Genomic DNA, 12,379 nt, shown 5'->3' on the forward strand with positions numbered 1-12,379 from the left:
CCACCTAAAATGCACCCCTTGCAGAACAGATCTTCACAAAACTTGGCATGCCAACATTTACTAGTTAACGGCAAGCGAATTAAAAAAATAATTTTCAGTGGAAACTGAGACTTGGCCATAACTCCAGAGTTGCTGCCTTTCACTCTGTAATATCTCTCCATATCTGTACTTAATGGAAAAACAGTTCATTAAGACCAAGTTCATAAAACATTTTAAAGAGATTAGTGATAGTACATACTGGATACCAGTATTTACCACCTCATGAAACATAATACTTTCAAGCATAAAATACTTTGTAAGAAATAGTTCTTGCTCTTGAGAATTAATAGGAAGATCGAAGAAATTGGACTGCTGGATTTTCTTTCAAATATAGACTTTCCCTCAGAAAGCATTGGATTTTACATTGCCATCAGCTCCAAATCCCTAATCTTTATTACCTGAACAGATGAACAGAGATCAATGGAAAGAAGTTGTTTAGTTCACATTTTATGACACTGCTCTGAAATCATAGGTTGAGTACGGTCATTCTAAAGGGTCATCGCTCTACAGGTTCTTAATACCAAAGTGTGCGTAATAATATGGAGACAAAGCCACAAAAAGATATTCACTGCAACAAAAATGTTACATTCTCACCAGAGGACAGAGACAGAGGAGAGTACCAGAGACGGCCTGGGTTCAGAAGGGGAAGCTTTTCATGCACCTTTGCAGGGACCTAGAGGAGTTTTCGGTGAGATGCGTGGAGCAGAGAGGGGGTAAGGCAGCAGCTGAACCCCATAATTCTACACAGCATCTAGGATGTCAGACTTGGGTTTCTTCTGCACCATAGAATGAACACCATGGGCCCGATTCACAGAACTAACAAGACAAAATCCTAAACTTACTACCATTTCGGTATTCACAGAAGTTAGTAGTCCTAACTTTAGAACTCCTAAATGCCTTCTGTGAATACCGAAAGTCTTAAAGTTAGGATTTTTCTCAGTTTAGGAGAAGTAAAGTTAGGAGTCCTAACTTTACTACTCCTAAACTGAGAAAAATCCTAACTTTATGACTTTCGGTATTCAAAGAAGGCATTTAGGAGTCCTAAAGTTAGGACTACTAACTTCTGTGAATACCGAAATGAGTAAGTGCCTTCTGTGAATACCAAAATGAGTAAGTGCCTTCTGTGAATACCAAAATGTGTAAGTGCCTTCTGTGAATACCAAAATGGTGGTAAGTCTAGGATTTTGTCTTAAGTTAGTTCTGTGAATCGGGCCCCATGAGCTCTTAAAAAGAAGGGGGACCACACTTTATAAATATCCCTTTCAAACATGGAGGTTGGTCCATTGGAGGATGTCTGAGATTACCAGTCCAAGATATTGCAGAGGCTTATCCGGTTAGAGGAAGATACGTTGCAACCCATTTCATTCCCTGATTTTTCATCATGATGTTTCCCCCTTACCTATTATTTTTGTCTCAGCCTGTGTCATGTCTCCTCCCTGATGTCAGGAGACGTTGCGCACCTTGTTAATTTCTTTAGCACCAACTTCATCTTCAAGCAAGAATTTCCAACGAGGGTTTTCCCATTTGTGTATTTTATCTCCTAACTAAGGCCCTCTAAAGAGAGACACATTACCTTACACATATATTATTCTGTGCAGGGTGACACTGTGGCTACTATGAGGAGTCGTCTCTGCCTCACGCTATTTCAGCCTTTCCTCTGGCAATCTAGAAGGTTACTCAACAGATCTTCCAAGCATTCAGGGCCTCATTTATGAGAAGTGACGCATCGCTGAATGAAAGCAGCGATGCGTCACTTCTCAGTGCGCCCTCCTTGTGACATGATGGATGCGTCATTTTTACTGTATGACGCATCATGTCGCAAGAAGTTACAGATACGTCAGTATTCCTGACGTATCTGTAGGCGCAAAAGTGATGCATTGCTGGAGTGTGTCACAAAAGGGAAAGGGCCTGCATCAGTCTTACGCCTGCTGTGAGGCAGGCGTAAGATATTGATGCATTTGCACCCTAGAAGTGGCGCAGTGAAATCTCGTAGATTTCACTACGTCACTTCTATGAGGCTTACTTATGTGGGAACACCCACCCTGCATACAGTATACCTGACGTAGGTATAATGTAGCGCAGGGATTTACAAAGTGATGCATCTGCTTATATGCGTCACTTTGTAAATAGGGCGCAACAGGAGGCATGTTTTACGCCGCCGATGCATCACAAAAAGTGACGCAACGGAAGCGCAAATCTGTCGCAAGGCCTCATAAATAAGGCCCTCAGTCTTTGACAAAAGCACATCAGAGCAGTGAGAAAGCATAAATATATCCCCCTATTGATGGGGAGAGCAAATAATCTCCCCACTGAGGCGAATGGGTCTAAGGACAGCAAGTGAGAGAGGATCCCATAAGTGTGTGGCAACTAGAAGTCATTTCTGCTGAAATGAGAATGGTACAGAGACACAGGTGCATAAGGAGCTGAATGGACTATGTATATTATGCACCAGGATAAAAGGAGTGTATTTAGCTCTGCCAGAAATAGCCACCAACTCCCGCAATGATAAAGGCTGTTTAATTTAATACGTTTGAGCATAATGCCACCAACATACAGCTGTAAGGGATAACGCCACTAAGTGACAACTCCTCAGTTTCCAAACAGTGACATAATGCGATTCTGCATTCAATAGGCAAAGAAAAGAAAGACTCAAGGATATGAGGGAAGAAACAAACAGACCACAACACATCCTCCTCCTTGGAACAACAAGGAAGAAAAAGAAAGGAGAAAAGTAAACAGGAAAATGTCAGAAGCTATAATGTGATATGGCTCCACAAGTGCACACTGATGAACTTCTAGGTTTAATGAAGTCCTTGCAGGAAGTAGGTCTCAGTGGCGGCCGGTAATTCGAGCAGGGGGGAGACGGGCTGCACACGGCACATGCACACTCACTCACACCCATGCATTCACATGCAATCACACAGCACATACAATCATAAATACACACATGCACCAAACATTAACAAGCATACAACTCACATACTGCAGCGTCTAGGATGGCAGGAGGGAAGCCTCGATGGTTCCTGACGATTGGGACTGACGCCTCCTCTCATTGGCTGACCTGGCAGGCGTCCCTGACTTGTCACAGAGTGGGATGGGGTCGGTGAGACTTGCTGACCCCCCCTCCCCCCCCATTCTGTGATGAGATGTCAGTGAAAGACACTCGGCCCTGGGCACTTCAGGGCTTAAAACTGAAGTCCCCAGGTCCAAGGCTATTAGTGATGCTCCCCTTCGTCATGAGTGGGGTCCACCATGTGCCTTGTCGAGCTGAGGAGGTCATGCCCACAGGGCTGTGACATCTTCAACCCAGCAAAGTTCAGCTCAGTCAGCCAGGCACCTGCATATTTAGCACATGTACAGCGTCTAGCTGCCTGACATCAACAAGAAGAGTGTCTGTAACGCTGATCTTTGCTCAGCCTGACAGACAATCTTCACGTCGGGAAAAAAGTAGGGTGTGGGACCCCTCCACCCTTAAGGGCAGGCCGCCGCTGGTCGGTCTACTCCTCAGTAAAGCTCCAGCACAGAAAAGAGTCTCCAGGGTGCAGGATTCAGCAGAATTTCTTGTTGAAGATATCTCAACTTCCCGGTTGCACTTTCAGCTCCGTACGTAGGGATTGACACCCACCTTCAGACTTGTAGAAGAGAAACCTACAACATGGCACACAGAAGATGCTCGCTCACACCCCTTATGAATCTGGATAAACTCCACATGAGCACAACCAAAATATGCTTTTTACCGTCACACTAGACTTACCCTTCTTTAGCAAGCCCTCTTTCTTCACCCAGACCACATCACACACTTTCCGTGCCTCCTTAACTCACGCGACCGCAATCTTCTGCTGATGACATATGTGTCTTTATGAAAAAAAAATATTTCTAATATATGTATAGCTAAAAATGTATGGAAGAAGACATGGGCAAATAAGTGTCTAAATACAGTATTAGCATCAGCAGAGGATTGCGGTCGCGTGAGTTATAGTTTCCTGCACTAACTATAACGGGGGAATTTCAATGGTTTTTTATCAGTAAAATTTCCGCTAACTATAACATGTGTGAAACCTATGGTTTTTTCAGTGATATATATATATATATATATATATATATATATATATATATATATATAAAGTTTGGATTTGGGTTATGTTCGTAATGAGTTGATTGGTTAGTGGTATAGCACAGAGTGGTGTTTTGTGTGTAGAAGGTGCAAAAGTGTGGTAATTGGGGTACAAGAGTGTACAGGTGTGGTTTATGGGGTTTTGTAGTGGATGTTGAGACATTAAAATTTGTGTAGGATTAGTTTGCATTAAATGAGACACTAACAAGAAGTTGAACGTGTGTTACATCTTGAGCAGCCAACAGAAGTATTGATCATTTACAACATGTAAATAAACATGTTTGATGCAGGGAAATCTTTGTGGCCAGTGTCCTACTGGCGCGTGGCAGGGGCTGCACCTTTGAAGGCACCTACTGGGGAGTTACCAATGGGGATAGTCGGAACCTGGTAACATGTGCAGCACCAGCTAGTTGACACCTTTCCACGCCCGCGTGAGGGATCGACTGTCGATAAAAGGGGGAGTGGCAGTGACCATGGAGTGCACAAAGGACTGCTCCATTTCGTAAACATTGTCATGCCAGAAACAGAGGGAGAACTAGGAAGCAGAGTCCTTCAGCGAGGTCATGGGCATGGATGAGGGATTTTGAACAAACAGAAGGGTGGATTGTGGAGTAGATTACTCTCAGCTTGGAGCTGGCAATGAAAGGGACATCGAGCACTTATTCATGCATGCCACAGGTGCAGTGTGAGCTCTGGGTATGACTGAAAACCACTAGAGTTTTTACTATTATCGATGCATTTATTATGCAGGTAATGGCATTCTTGCGTCTGTGCTTCTCTTAGTTCAGTACAGTTTAATGACTGTAACTTCAGCACTTGAAACTTTAATTTGAAATGTTTTTCTTAAGGTTTGAGACTTTTTACAAAATTAACAAATGCTTGTACAGTCTCTTTATGCTAAAGAGGGATGCAATGTTGTTTATTGCTATGCTTTTGGTGGACACACTTGTTTATTTTTACAGTTTTTGTCGATTTACAGTTTTTGGCAAGTGTGTCCTTTATGGTTTCTTGTCATGCAATATTGCATTGTGTAAGTTTATGCCACAAGGCAGGTTTGGGGAGGTTAAAAGTAACCTTCTGCATCTGAGTAGGACTTACTTTGTGAGGCACTGTGCGCTGTTTATTAGAAGTCGAATATGGGAGACAGGTTTGGTAATTAATTCCCAACTGTATGCTGTGGATTCGGATACTGATTGGATGAATTCTTGTGTGCAAAGACTTGTCTAAAGGTGTGTAGTGCGGTGTTAGAAGCCTGTGCTCATGTGGCACATGGGGTTTGGCCTGCAGTTAGGAAAAGAGCAATATCTCAGTTGCTGGTGTTGCAAAATTGCGGAAGTGTAGTATATGTTACATAAAGATGTACCCTTCGGTGAGCAAAATTATATAAGAGTAGTACCTTGTCAGGGCAGATGTGTGAGGGAGTATCGTGTAGTGTGTGAAATTTATGAAGACTCGTAGTCTGTCACATGAGGAGGCATTGGGAAGTACCACTCTTGGTATGTAAAATATGGGAAGAGTAGTGCCCTATAACACAAGGATACACAGGGAATAGTCCGTGGTGTGCAGAAGTGGGAAAGAGTAGTACCCCGTCACATGAGGTCACATGGGACATTACCTCACGGCGTGCAAACATAGCGTGATGTTGCCTTGGGGAGTACCCTGTGGTGTACTAAAGTCGGGTAAAGTAGTATCCTATTGTGAGAGGAAACATGGGAAAGTGTAGTACCCCATGAGCTGTGGCCTGAAGCCACAAGATCCACTTTATTGTGCTCTAAGACCAGTGATCACTGTGCGAATGGGAGGGTTCCATTGGTGCGTGGTACCGGAGGCAGAGTACATCAGTGTGAGGTATAGCATGTTTTTAGATTCTACTGTATTTGTTTCAGCTATATATACTGTGGACCAGTCTTAATTTTGTACAAATGGCAGGATTTGTCAGGTGCATGGTACTGGAGGCAGAATACATTGTATTGTATTGTAATAGCATTTATATAGCACTTACTACCTCGCCGAGGCGCTGAAGTGCTTTTTCGGCAAGTAGCACGCTACTCTGGAACTCATAAAGGATTAGTAGTGAATTAGTAAAGCAAAAATATGAAAGTAATTTGAGAGGTGGATATGTTAGTCAGTTATTTCAATTGAGAAGGATAGTGGTGGGACAGAGAAAGGAAAAGGGTTTGTATTTATAAAGCGCTAGCAACCCCTGATGGCGGGTTTAAGTGCTTTTTTTTTTTGCGAGTAGCACACTACTCTGGAACCCTTACATTGTTAGTGGTAAATTAATATAGTGAAATCTGAAAGTAATTTGAGTGGTGGATATGTAAGTCTTTTTTTATTTTTTATTTTTTTATTTATAAAGTTTTCACAGTAACAGAAAAAACACACAAACAGCGCCTGATGGCTCTGGGTATCATAGTGCAGAACACATAGCATGAAGTTGGTACAGTATCAACAATGTCAAGTACATCATAGCAATAGACGGCAGAGGAAGAAAGCACATATCACATCCAGCAGTCACCCAGGAAGCACTATTCAGCAGTGGAATGAGCCAATAGATAAGCAGTGAAAGGTCCCCAAATGTCTCGCGGCCTCGAAGCTTGCGGCAGCTCCTCCCAATAGCATAGAAGTTGGTCCCGACAATATGCTATATCTTTGAGCCACTGTGCTACCTGCGGCGCCGGCCTACCATCCCAATGAATCGAGACCCTACGTTTAGCCAAGAGTAGCGCCAAGGCTGCTAGCTTACGATTGCTAGCTTTGAGCTTTAACACATTCCCCAGAAGACAGAGGGTCATAGTACATACAAGAGGCTCACCCACCATTTCCGCCACCGCCCCCGTAACTTTACCCCAGAAATCAGATACCTTTGGACAGGTCCAGGACAAGTGGCAAAAGTCAGCCGTGTCTGCACCACAGCGTCTACAACAAGGCGAATCCCGGAGTCCATATTTATGAAGTTGCACTGGTGTATAATACATCTGATGAATGTATTTATAGTGGATCAGCCGTAGGTTACCATTGGCTGTAAGTTGTCCTGTAAGCCTACAACAATCTACCCATTCATCTTCAGTGAGCTTCTGTGGCAGGATTTCATTCCACCTATTCATGGGGCCCAGAGTAACAGCAGCCTCATCTGTTTGCGAGGCGTTGTACAGTCGAGTGACCAGTTTAGTTCGAAGTTGCGAGGTATACAGCAATTGCAAAGCCGTCAGAGCTGGAGGCTCCTCAGGGAAGCACGTGTGCAGGGCCACAAGTGCGGCTCGTAGTCTGCAGTATACAAACGTTGCCATAGCGGGCCTGTCCTCACCCCCCACAAATGCATTAAGATCAATAAACTGGCCATTAGGATATATATCCCCCATGGTGCGCGCTCCCACCTTCTGCAAAACTTTCAAGGAGCCCGCTTCGGTTGTCACCGAGATTTTCCCGTGATGCAGAAGGGGCATCGCCGGAGCATATAGCGGCAGCCTCCGGGCACGTTTCCCGAGTTCTCTCCAAGCATGCGCTGTACATTGCACTGTGTCAACTTCATCGTTTTCAAATACCGTAGTGTCGTTGACAATCATTGCTTGCAGTGGTAACGGGTTCACCGCCCCCGCCTCAACAGCGACATGGGGGGTGTACGGTGGTGCATTTAGCCAATAAAAGGCATACTGCGCTTGGGCGCATAGGTAATATAGGTGCATATCCGGCACCTTAAATCCTCCCGACTCATAGGGCAGTGTCAGAACGTCCCATTTAACGCGCGGCTTTTTTCCCCCCCAAACTAGCGTAATCAATAAGCCACGGAGCGTCTGGAAGAAATGCGATCTTAATATGATGGGAACGGTGCCAAACAGGTATAAGAATCTGGGGAGAACCACCATCTTAAGGAGAGCCACCCTGTCAGCAAATGACAACGGTAGGCGTATCCATCTGGTGACCTGTTCCTCAAGTCGGACGACCGCGGTGCCATAGTTGGCACTAATAATCTTCTGCGGATCTCTGTGTATCCACACCCCTAAATATTTAACTGGTTCCTCCCTCCATTCCAATGGGAACCCTAGTTCGAATTGAGTCGTGCACTCTGTCAGAGAGACCACCACCGATTTATTCCAGTTTATCCCCAAACCAGAGTACCATTCAAATCGTACATATTCCCTAATGAGTTGTTCCAAATACAGCACTGGCTCACGCACATACAAAACCATATCGTCTGCATACATGGATACAGCCAATGGCCTCTGTTGAAAGCGTAGCGCCGCCCTCGCATGGCGTTGCCGCAGTATGCAGGCCAGCGGCTCCAACACCACCGCAAAAAGCAGTGGCGATAGGGGGCAACCCTGCCGCGTCCCACGCTGAATCGGGAACGTATCAGAGGTCCTGCCATTCACCCGCACTCGCGCCACCGGTTCTGTGTACAACAGCTTGACCCAGTTGGTAAAAATAAAAGGCACCCCCATACGATGTAATACTGCCAGCATGTAGCGCCAAGATATAGAATCGAACGCCTTCGCAGCGTCCAGCAGGACCGCCACCGCAGGTAGAGTAGGCTCCAGGAGATGTAGGACCGCAAACAGGGTCCGTAAGTTGTGAGCTGTGGAGCGGGCAGGGACGAAACCGGATTGGTCTGGGAGCACCATAACAGGTAATAGTAATTGCAACCTGTTCGCCAGGATTTTCGCTAATATTTTCACATCCGTATTCATGAGGGGTAACGGTCGGTATGATTCACATTGATCGGACTCCTTTCCTGGCTTCAATAACGTTACAATCAGAGCCTCTCGGAGCGTAGCCGGCAGTTTTTGCTGTTCATACGCATCTTCGAACATCGTATGAAGCCGTGGCACCAGCAAATCAATATATTCCTTATAGAACTCCGCTGGGAGCCCATCGGTGCCCGTAGCCCTACCATTGGGCAATGCCTTAATCGCATCTCGTATTTCGCCCGGCGTGAGCGGGTGCATTAAGAAATTCTGCTGTCTTTTGGAAAGCCAGACCAGCGCAATGTCCTCCAGATACTGCGCTATGTCATCCTCATCCGCTGTTTGTCTATGCTCATACATAGCTGTATAGTAGCGGACGAAGGTGGCAAGGACACCCGCGCTATCGCAACGTCTATTAGCCCCCTCCACTACAGATTGCACAACAGTAGCTTTCGCCCCAGGCACTTTCAGTTTATCTGCTAGGGCCTTACCTGGTCTCCCACCCTCCCCATAATACCTGGCTGTCCAGCGCCGGGACATATGCTTAACCTCCGAACTCGCCAGATCATTATACTCAGTTACCTTGGTTCTAATTGACGCCAGGGTAGTTACATCCGCCGTGCTTTCATATTGACGTTCAAGATCTATAAGTTCATGCTCCAATCGTTTCATAGACCTCCTAAGTGTCTTCAGCACCCCTGCCTGCAACCCTATGCATACACCCCGTATCGTCACTTTAAATGCTTCCCACAAAGTGCCCACACTGTCCACTGAACCGTCGTTCTCGTCAAAGTAATTAGCAATGGCATCCCGTACCCCCTCTCGGAACACCAGGTCCTGCAAGGCAGAAGCCTGCAGTCGCCATTGAAACTGCGGTGGCGTGTACGTGGGTATGATCATCTGGAACAGCGAAGGGGAGTGGTCAGACAGCGTACCCGGCAGATGACACACCTTAGTGATGAGCGAGTTTACCTCAGCGGTAGTCAGCCAATAGTCTAGCCGAGACCAAGAGTGATGCGCATAAGAGTGACACGTGCCCTCCCGCACCCCCGGGTGTCTCAATCTCCAGATATCTATAAGAGCCAATTCTTGCATACCATCCCTTACAGCTTGCGCTGCCTTTTTGATCGTGGGATCCACACTGGACTGACGATCCATGGACAGGTCTAGAACCACATTCAAATCCCCCCCACATATTAGTGGATATGTAAGTCAATTATTTGGATTGAGAAGGATAGCGAAAGAGTAGAAGAAATAAAAAGGTTTGCATTTGTATAGTGCTTACTACCTACGATGAGGTGTTGAAGTGCTTTTTCGGGAAGTAGCACGCTACTCTGGAACCCTCAAAGGATTAGTGGTGAATTAGTATAGTGAAATGTGAAATTAATTTGAGTGGTGGACATGTTAGTCTGTTATTTGATTTAAAAAGGATAGTGGAGGGATAGAAGGGAAGGATTTTGATTTTGGGGTGGGTGAACTCATAGCAGAGGAGAAGGCTTAGGATGAGAAAAAGGGAAGTGGAGGGAGAAGAGTCAGAGGGGGGCTTTAGAAAGGCTTGTTTTAGGGGATCGTAATAGTAAAAAGAGGTATTAAATGATGCAAGGAGGGGTGGACTAGGGAAGACTTTTGAAAGGGTTATTTGGGGACCATAGTAGTGGTATGGGGTTTGGGATGAATGAGAGAGAGGAAGTAATGGATATGTTCATAGAGGTACTGGGTGAGAAATAGGGTAGGGCATTGGAAAGAGTAGCAGAAAGAGGTTTGAGATGAGTCAGAGAGTTGAGCTGGAGTATATATTAAGAGCGGTATAGTGTGAAAATAGGGTAGTGCATTGGATATGCTGAGTTAGCAGAAAAGTAATACATAAGTAAAAGGAATAAATATATAGATCCAATAGTAACAAAGATATAGATCCATAAGTACATGGAAGGTATATAGATGCATAAAGGAAGATAGTGTATGTAGAGTAAAGAAACTCTGGGTTTCAAGTGTTGGTGTGCTTCAAATTAGTTTTATTTAATTTTATATACATATATATTTATTTTGCAGATCAATAATGAAGCAATTGTAGATAAATAGTTATGGTAAAAAGATGTAGTTATTTATGCAGTCACATATACATGTTAAAACATAGAATAATCTAACTATCAGTAATATATGCATTTGTAAGCAGAACTAATGAATATCTATATATAATAATGTTTTTTACACATAAGTATTCTACACGTTTATGCAAAGCAAAACACATATATAGGTACATATCTATAGTACAAATAAATGCTTATATACAAGAGAGATGCTGTATATATATCTTGTATGTTTGTGTATGGTGGTTATGTGGGGAAGGGCCAATTCTTGAGACGTTTTCTGAAAATAAGGTGGTTATCTGTGGATCTTATGTTGGGGGGTAAAGAGGTCCATAGTTTGGCTGCTTGAACAGAGAAGGATGTGCCACCCTTGTTTTTTTCCTTGTATCCTGGGATTTTGAGGTGAGGTGCTACTCTAGAGCGGAGGTTCCTTTGTTGAATGTGTTTTGTGATTTTATTCCTGATGAAGAGTGATACAAAGCAACTTGAACGTGGATCTTCTGGCAACTGGTAATCAATGCAGGGCTTTCAAGGCAGGAGAGATGTGGTCTCACGGTTTTATTCGTAAGAGTAATCTGGCAGCCGAGTTCTGAATCCGTTGTAGTCTTTTCATGGTGGTTTAAGGTGATCCATGGTAGAGGCTATTGGCGTAATCAAGTTGGGACAAAACAAGGGAGATGGTAGCCTGGACTTTGTGTGGAAATCCCAAATGAGGGAATATTTGTCGCAGAGTTTTTATAGTAACAAAGCTTGATCATGCTAGTTTGTCCACTTGGGCATTCATTGATAGCTTGGGGTCTATGGTCATTCAGAGATTTTTTACTTCTTTCGATATTTTAGGCGGTGCTCCCAAATCATCAGGCCACATGGCAAGTGGGTCATAATGCTTCCAACCGCCACACATGAGTATTTCTGTTTTGGAAGCATTCAATTTGAAATGGCTCCACGTCATCCATTGAGCCACAACTCTGGGACAGCTGAACATTGGTGAGTTTCCAATATCTTTGGAGCTTTGCAGTTGAAGGAGTATTTGCTTGTCATCGGCATAGTTATAGCACGTGAGGTGAAATTGATTAATCCGTGCCGGTAATGACTTCATGTACATGTTGAAAAGTATGGTGCTTTTGTGAAGTACAGTTTGGACGAGAGAGGTGGGGTATGGATGACATTTGTTCTGTTTCAAAGGTAGGACGTGATCCAGTCTAGAGAAGTCCCCTCTATGCCGGCTTCGTGCAGTCTTTGTATCAGAGTGTCATGGTGAACTGTGTCAAAGGCAGCTGAGGGATCCAGGAGAAGTAGTGCAGCAACCCCGTTGCAGTCACCTGTGTTCTTCTGGTCATCCCAGATGGTAAGGAGGGCAGATTCTATGCCCCTTCCTGGACAGAATCCCGTTTGGAAGTCTGAAAGTATAGCATTCTCTTTAATGAATTGTGACATCTGGGCTAAAGCTAGTC

This window comes from Triturus cristatus, chromosome 6, assembly GCF_964204655.1.
Source record: "Triturus cristatus chromosome 6, aTriCri1.1, whole genome shotgun sequence".
In the NCBI taxonomy this organism is placed as follows: Eukaryota; Metazoa; Chordata; class Amphibia; order Caudata; family Salamandridae; genus Triturus; species Triturus cristatus.